The sequence below is a fragment of the Solea solea genome, chromosome 14 (genome assembly GCF_958295425.1).
Source record: "Solea solea chromosome 14, fSolSol10.1, whole genome shotgun sequence".
Lineage (NCBI taxonomy): Eukaryota > Metazoa > Chordata > Actinopteri > Pleuronectiformes > Soleidae > Solea > Solea solea.
In genome coordinates this window covers 7,154,544-7,163,255 of record NC_081147.1, presented here as the reverse complement: position 1 = coordinate 7,163,255, position 8,712 = coordinate 7,154,544, and the positions used below count along the sequence as shown (strand labels likewise).

At 40.3% G+C, this 8,712-nt stretch overlaps 1 long non-coding RNA gene across 1 annotated transcript; it reads left to right on the top strand.

Moving 5' to 3' along the window:
• Positions 1 to 2,084: 2,084 nt before the first annotated feature.
• LOC131472732 (uncharacterized) lies at positions 2,085 to 8,369 on the top strand. Its single transcript, XR_009242121.1, has 3 exons — positions 2,085 to 2,359; positions 3,644 to 4,187; positions 8,282 to 8,369. It is a non-coding gene; the product is annotated as an uncharacterized LOC131472732 (long non-coding RNA).
• The last annotated feature ends 343 nt before the right edge of the window (positions 8,370 to 8,712 follow it).

The following is an 8,712-nucleotide window of genomic DNA, read 5'->3' as shown; positions in this document are numbered from 1 at the left end:
TCTGAACTTACTGGATCTGAGCAGTGCAGTGTGCCGCCTCAGCAGAGTCACTGCCTCAACCAAATGTCACAAGCAACATAAAACCTCAGGGGTCTTTAAAAGAATCAACACTGTGAGAGAGAGAGAGAGAGAGAGAGAGAGAGAGAGAGAGAGCGCGAAATAGAGCCTCTTTCACTGTGAAAATGATGCTGGGAGCCATGTCTCAATAGCATCCTTTGCCTTCTTGACAATAGCCTAAACATGGGGGTTGTTGCTGGTGTGTGTGTCTGTGTTTGTGCAGTGTGTGTTAAGCTGGTCATATTCTGTTTCTCTCTATCATTATGACAAACAACATTTTCCATTCTTCATGTCTGTGCTCTGCAGGCTCTTCCATTAGTTTAGTCATTAAGCAGACTCTTCAGTGTGCCTCCTCTTCTATACTCATATTATAATTTTAGATTCATTATTGGCCCCCTTTGATTTCAGATTCAGATCATTTTTACCTTTAGTGAGTAATGTTTCCATTTCCTGAAATGGAAACATTAAATAATTAATTTATATATAAAAGACATATAATTAGTATATATTTTTTATATAATTATGGCTTACGATTATAGCAAGAGAGCATTATCTAGAACTATGGACTGCAACAGAGCTTCAAGGCGAGTGGAGCATTTTCAAACATCAGGACCTGGACACACACACAGAGTCTGTCCTCCTCTACATCAAGTAGAAAACGTTGCAGAGGAAAAACACATCTGGGTTTTTCAAAACAGGAAGCCCTGGATGACAAACGAAGTCCAGGCCTGATCAGAGCTCACCACTCGGCCTTCAGGGTGTGGGACAGCGCACTCTACAGCACTCCCAGAGCCAACCTGAGGAGGGGCATCTGCAATTGTGACACACCATCTGACCCAGACAATTTCTCATCCTGAAAACACAAACCTCTACAAGAGAATGTCAGATGTCGGGTCAGAATGGGTTTGATTTTTTACTGAGCTCTCAACAATGAATATTAGAGTTGAACCTTGTTTGGTTTCACAACACTGAAGATGATTTGTTCCCAACATCACCTGTTCAGCCACTGCCAAAACCAGTCTTTACAAGGTGACGTCATGTTTTGCTGTATTTTGTCTTCCTCTGCCATAGTGGGTTAACACGGTGGAATTTCATTTTGCAATTAATGCAACAGCCCTAATGGAGGTATTCAGATTTTAAATGTATTTTCTACTTTTCTTCATTGTGCACTCATTTTTTAATTCCTTCTTAAAATGCAGACAATAAATAACAAACTTAAATTCATCATTTCAACTTCCCATTCCTACGAATTCAATTCAATGCAACATACCATATGCCAGGCATTTTCTTCAAGTGGAGAGGACAGAAGATGCTTTTGGAAGAGCTGGGATTTCAAGAACTTCTTGAAGATAGACAGTGACGCCCCTGTTCTAGTAGCGAATAGTAGGTCATTTAGGAGAGCATTTAAGTAGGTGGGAGCAGACCCATAGAGCACTTTGTAGGCTAGCATCAGTGATTTGAATTTGATGTGGGTGCTGCCGCGTTCTGGACAATCTGTAGTAATTTCACAGCACAGGTCGGTAGGCCTGTTAGCAGGGCGTTGCAATAGTCAAGGCAGGAGATGACCAAAGCCTGTACTAGGAGCTGGGTAGTCTGTTGAGTTAGGTACGGGCTGATGCAAAGCGACATGACCGGGCGACAGAGGCAAAATGATCTGTAAAGGTCAACTGGTCACCAATCCTGACACCCAAGTTTCTTGCTATCTTGGAAGGAGCCAGAGATAGGGAGTCAATATTAATGCAGATGTTATGATGTATCATTGGCTTGGCTGGGAAGACCAGCAGTTCAGTTTTGGAGAGGTTTAGCTGGAGGTGATGGGTTTTCATCCATGCAGATATGTCAGAGAGACAATCTGATTTCCATATGTCTGTTCCATTTTTTGGCACCCAAGGTCAGGATGAAGATAGACCGGCTCCACCCTCAACAGTCAGCTGATTGGACAACAGAAAAACACCACTCCTTTTTTTGGACTGTCTTTCTCTTCAATGCCTATTCTGTACTGATACAAAGCTTGACGTCTTGTTAAGACAAACAGTCACAGACTAAGCAGGAAGAAAAGAGCTGCTGGATGTTCTTCATTGTTGTCTGTTGTATTATGTTCCATGTTGTCCACCACCGCTAAGATGTCACGCTACCTATCACGCTGATGCTGCCATCAGGAAAAGCTCACCCTACCTACCAAGTAAAGGTATTGTTCTCAGTCAAAATGCAAGTCTGTCCCAGGACTTTCCAAACCAAACCATGATGGAAACCAAACCAGGTCCTAATGAAACAGAACCTCATTACTAAGGAAGTGGATAAGGTAAGGGCTAATATTGAATTGTGATTAAGGTTAGAGTAAGGCATTAACTGGTGTGTGTGTGTGTGTGTGTGTGTGTGTGTGTCTGTCTGAGAGAGAAAGGGAGCGAGACAGAGGGAGTAACAATATACTGGTATTTAGTATGCTAATGTCGCACGGTTCTTCTGACTCCTTGAGATGAACCAAAATTATGGCACATTCGACTGACTTGGGTGAAGGCCCCTTTTAATGTCCAGACTTCCCAAAAATATTTACAATATTTAGAACACAAAATAGGGAAAATATTCAAAATGCTATTTACAAAAAAATATACTAGCAAAGCATTCCATAAACTTAACACACACTGACTTCTGAGGCTCTTAGCTTTAAATATCTTGCCCCTCCCATCAGGCTTAAAAAAATTAATGAAAAACACATGATAAGATTCTCTTAATTGTGCTCCCTCTACCTACATCTCTGTTAAAATAGAGGATATTTTATTCACAACATGAATAAACGATGAACAGGAAATTACCTTGGTCACCCACAAAGTTACGCTACTTTAACACGGAAGTAAAAAATGATCAGGTCTGACAGACGGTAGGAGGTGGGATGGAGTGGTGATGTGCTGGGATGATACCTACGTACATTCCAAAAAACTTTTAGTAAGATATGACAAAATAATTTAAAGCATGTCAGTCAAAGAAGAGTGGGAGTTTATCACTGCTGAACATAAAATATTATGACATGTCCAAGCTTACAGGACATTGGGACAGAGCTGATGCTGGTCTGGATGCATGCGACTCCGTGTTGAATGAGCTGATCCCAACTATTGGGTCCTCATTGAGCTGAAATTCAATCATAACATACATTATCTCAAGGCACTGTACACTGAAAAAAGTAAAACAAAGTTGTCATTCGAGTTTTTTTCTCATTTTTTTCATTTTGATCAAAGCATTTTTATTTGATTCAGTATTGCACATGTGCAGTGTTTGAAACGTGGCTTTATTTGTGTTTGGTTGCTTGTGTGTTGTGTGTTTATTTTTGACTAAGTTGTTTGATTTGAACAAATGCATGTTCTCTCGTTTTGATTCATTTGGTTTGATTATTTTGTTTTGCCTTGACAAATGATTTAGATTGTGTTTGTGCATGTTATTGTTTTGTTTCTTTGTAATCTGTTTATTTGTATGTTTATTTTGATTTATTCTATTCCATATTGTAATAGTGAGTTGGGTATGTGGGTGTAGTTGTGAGCTGCTCGAGTTGACTACACTGATCATTTCTGTCTCTTTGCTATCTGTGGGGCAGATAGCGGCTGGTCCCCTGGTGGTGGTGTCCGTCATTGGTCCCTCGACCGAATCCGGATGGTTGATGGTAATCACTGTGGTGTACATTAGGACCCCTTTTTCTTCTCAGATTTTCTCCAGCCTCACTAGGCCCCCAGCCCTGGCCCGGGCTTCATGTTTTGTTTGGCAGGCAACTTTGCAGGCAGGTAGAGTAGTTTGTGCAAATACAGTGTCACAAATTAATTTTTTTATCGATGGGTATTTTTAATAATTGTGAATAAAATATTTGCTTATTATGTTTCAGGTTTTGTGTGTGCTCAACAGTAGTGGAGAAACATGTCTGAGAGAACCTGTTTGATGCACTGATCATTTCTCTCCAAGCCTTAAGGACCTGTTTAGTAAGAAGAAAGGCAGTTGAGCTTTTACGTCAGGCAAAGGTGCTTTCACTTGTTTCTTTATGTCTTGTTCTTCCAGAGCACTGAGCCAACAGTCATCAGGTCCCTTTGTCTCCAGGGACTGCCGATCATCTTGGGAGATGACCCCCTACCTTCTTCAAGACCTACATCGTAAGTAACTTAATTTGTTATAAAATATTTAAACATACTATACAATATATATATTTTTGTCAAATAACAATTAATATCCATTCCTCCTAACTTTGTAATTGATCATTTAGACAACTTAATTATTGATTTCACACAAACAAAAAATAAGGTTGTTAAAGGGCAAGGAAAAAACAATACACTACACCAAGCGTATTCTGTTCAGTTTTTTCCCCTCTGATAAAAAACTGACACTGAAACATGCACATCTAAAAAAAGGCATTCAGTGATACATAACACAGTAAAAGTGATGCACAAATGAGTAAAATGTATGACGCAATACATAGCAGCTTATCTTAATCTTAAATCCCCTGACAGGCTTCACAGATGTGTATACATGTTCTTCCAGTCCCTACCTAAATGCTCACTTCCCACAGTACAATGGTGCCACCTATAGACCATGTTGGTGTACTGTAAATATTTTGGGGGATCACTATTTTGCATATCAATACTTCATTGAACCCAATATGGCAGTAAGAGAATAGTCATTTTATACAGGTATGTTCTTTTCCATAATTACTCAATGTACATGTATTTTTTGTCATTAACTGATCAGTGATCAGAAGTATATTCTACTGGGCAGTGTTGCTTTATCTAACTGGCAGGGTTTTGTCCTCTCTGTCAATCTTTCTCTTTGTTAAGATGCATGTGGCAAGGACTACAGTAGGGCAGTGTGGTAATGGATGAACTCATTTATGGTCTTCATCTGTATTCAGCAGGTCATCTTCAACCTTTTCAAAAGTTTCCAGTGTAAAACAGGGTTCTGAAAAGCACTGGTCTTTCAGGTATTGGTAACTAATATTAATGTTGCACTGAGAAAACATCTTTACTGTTAAAATACAGTTGTCTAAATAGACCGAGTAAATTCATCCTCCTCCTCTTCTTCACATGTGACCAGCCATGGAAAAACCAGCAACCAGCAAAGTAGGCAGAGAGACATTTTAAATTAGTTACAGATTACGAAAGTTTTTTTCTAAGATGAAAATATTTGAAGAAGATATGGCCATTTGAATGTAGGCACTCCTCAAACTGGTTTAGGGAGAAATTATGTCCTACTTAGGGAGCCAGTGGGTTCCCAGAGAAAGGAATTAATATAGTTAATGTTAATGTAGTGTTATTTGCCTTAAGCACTTCAGTGGACTGGTAAGAATCGGAATTTACTTTATTGATCCCCAGAGGGAAATTCTTCTGTTACAAAAAGCACTTGAATAAAAATGAAAAACAAGACGAGGTAATATACTTAAGAATTAGAAGGATCAAAAATAGATACATTTTCTAATATCAAATAAAATAAAATACATTTAAGTGGCTCTGTGGTGTAGTGTGGATGGATCAGCCTGTTGCTGAATGAGGTGAGCGATGATGATGTGCTAATTCTCAGCTAGTTGCTAAATCATTAGCATCACATTCAATACTTCATACCCAAAGCTGTCATTCACACAATATTCAAGCACATCAGGTTGGTTATGAATAATAATAGCAGATGCTCACATGCTTCCGATACAGCAGGGGTGTCCAAAAATCTTTTTAACGAGGGCCAGATATGATAATGTGAATATGTCTGGGGACCTTTTTTTTTAACAGTAACTTTTACATACAAATTACATTACATTACATGTCATTTATCCAAAGCGACTTACAATTGCAACAAGTGCATTTCAACATTTGTGTACAAACAAGAGCTAGTAAGCTAGTAAGCCAATCTATAAAGTGCTAGTCATCGTTGTTGTCTTAGTCGAGGTAGACTCGAAAGAGTTTTGTTTTTAGTCGGTGGCAAAAGATGTGGAGGCTTTCTGCTGTCCGGATGTCGATTGGGAGTTCGTTCCACCATTTGGGAGACAGGACAGTGAACAGTCGTGAGTTTGGCGAATGCCTCTGCGAGGCTGTGGAGTGGGCGGGCTGGGGTGAAGGTTTTGATTATGTCCTGGATGTTGGCTGGACCGGATCCGTTTGTAGCATGGAACACAAGCACTAGAGTCTTGAAGCGGATGCGAGCAGCTACAGGAAGCCAGTGAAGGGAGTGGAGGAGCAGTGTAGTATGAGACAAATGCACTGTTTAATTCAAATTTAATTTTCATTGTCACAATTATCATTTTTTAAACGGCAATGTAACCACATCTAGGTCACACAGGAGTGAAAAAAGAAAGAAAAGAAACACAATATTGATAAAGTCCACTATCTTAAATGCTAACGTAATACTGATAAAGTCCGCTAACTTAAATGCTAACATGTTAGCGATAAAGTCCGCTAGGAAAGCAGAAGTGAGATCGGCGTTGGCATGACCAGAAGCCTTTGTCTTCATTAAGAAGTACAGCCAAGTATTTGCACTGTAACAGCCACAGTTTAGTTCTTCTGCAATGCGTGATCCATCTTTAGTCACAATGAAAACATATAATTTACACACTGGTATAGTGACATTAGATTAAGATGGAGCAAGAGATAAGGTGACTCGTTTTTATGGGGGTGGAGTGGCTCAGTGGTTAAGACCGGTACCCCTGTGTGCAGAATCTGTGTATCGTTTGTTCATTCGTTTTTCAAAATAAAACCTGAAATAAAAAAACGACTTGTTTTCTCAATATTCGTTTAGAAAAAATCAAAATGAAAAAATGGATAACGACTCGTTTTTCCAATTGCCATGACGTAGTTTTCTACGCGACACAAACACACAAACTAGTGACTTGTAAAGCAATTGTTTTGGGTGTAACTGAGTCATTAGAATCACTTAATTTAAAAGATTTGTTCACGGAATCCTTTAGGCTGACTCCATCGGACACAGTCACTGAAATGAAATACAGCAGCAGGGTTTGTGATACAGTTTGCCGGTCGCAATCGCAGGCTTTCAGCAGTGCTGTCGCTAATACACCAGACTCCTCTGTTAATTTATGAGTTTTTAGACATTTCCTTGGTAATTTTGGAGATTAACGCATGTTTTCTGGATTTTTAAGTCTTTTTAACTGATCTACAGTTCGGCATTGTTCACTTTGATTCTGACCAATCAGTGGCCGGTAGTCTGTTGACTACATTCTACATCAGACATTTAAAAGGTAAGCTGGCCAGGAGTCTGTCCATACTTTGGAGGGCACAAAAACTATTAAACCAGAAGGCACTATACTTGTTGTATTGCGCACTAGTCTCTCCACACCTGCAATACTGTACAGAGGTTTGGGGACACACTTACAAAACCACTACTTATCCCCTGTTTATACTCCAAAAAAGAGCCTTGAGAATTCTACATTATGCCAGTTACAGACAACATACAAATGAACTATTTATCAAATCAAAAATACTCAAATTATATGACTTAATAAAATACTGCACAGTGCAGATGATGTACAGGGCTGCCAACAAAAGCCTTCCTCACAATCTACAGATATTATTCCTGACCAGAGGGGAAGGACACAATCTAAGAGGGAACATGATGTTCAGGCAGAGAAGGGTAAGAACTACATTAAAATCCTTTACCGTATCGGTCACGGGTGTCAGACAGTGGAACAATCTGGATGAGGAGATGAACAAATCAGCAAAATGGAGTGTATTTAAAAAGAAGTATGTAGAGATGACTATTAATCGATACAGAATGACCCAGGAGGAAAGTATGACAAAGGTCAGAGACAGAAATCTGTAGACACTGTGTGGAGACGGCAGTGGAAGCAAATGTAACCAAACAAAAACAAGAAGCGAATGTACCCAAACAACAGCTGACATTGATAAGCACAAATGTCAACACATGAGAAGTATTTAGCTGCCCCTGTGAATCGAGTCACTACGGAGAATCAATTGATCCAAGATGGAACTGCTAAGCTGATCACTGAATGCGATCGACAGAGTGTTCTCAACAAGAAGTGCAGGTTCTGGTGAACCTAGTTGCCCAGCAAGTAGACTTCTGTGTCTCCCCTCATCCTGCCATCCCACTCACCTTGGTCCCGCTGGCAAGCTCAATCACGTGGTCCTTAGGTCCGAAGCTCCTGTCAACTGTTTTGAACTTTGTGGCGTCATTGATCATGTGTGTTGTGGCGCCTCAATCAACCATTAAACCCTTCTTATTTCCTTTTGTGTAGGACAATCACTCATCTGGAAGAAACAAAAAGATATAGGCTCCGCCACAGTGTCTTCACAGTGTCTTCATCAGCTTTCTCCACATGGTCACGGCCTTGTCCTTGACCACATCCCCTTCCTCGCTGTGGTGTGTCCCATTTACTTCCTCTCTTCTCGCCTGGGATTTGCCAGGACATGTTCTTGCCATGGGCCACACGGTTGGTGTAGTGGTTAGCGCTCTTGCCTTTGCAGCAAGAAGACCCGGGTCTTGGTCCCCAGTTGGAACAAGGGCCGTTCTGGATGGAGTTTGCATGTTCTCCCCGTGTGTGCATGGGTTTTCTCCGGGTTCTCCGGCTTCCTCCCACAGTGGAAAAACATGTAATATGGGGATTGGGTAAATTGGACACTCTAAATTGACCATAGGTGTGAGAGTGAATGGTTTATGGGGATGATG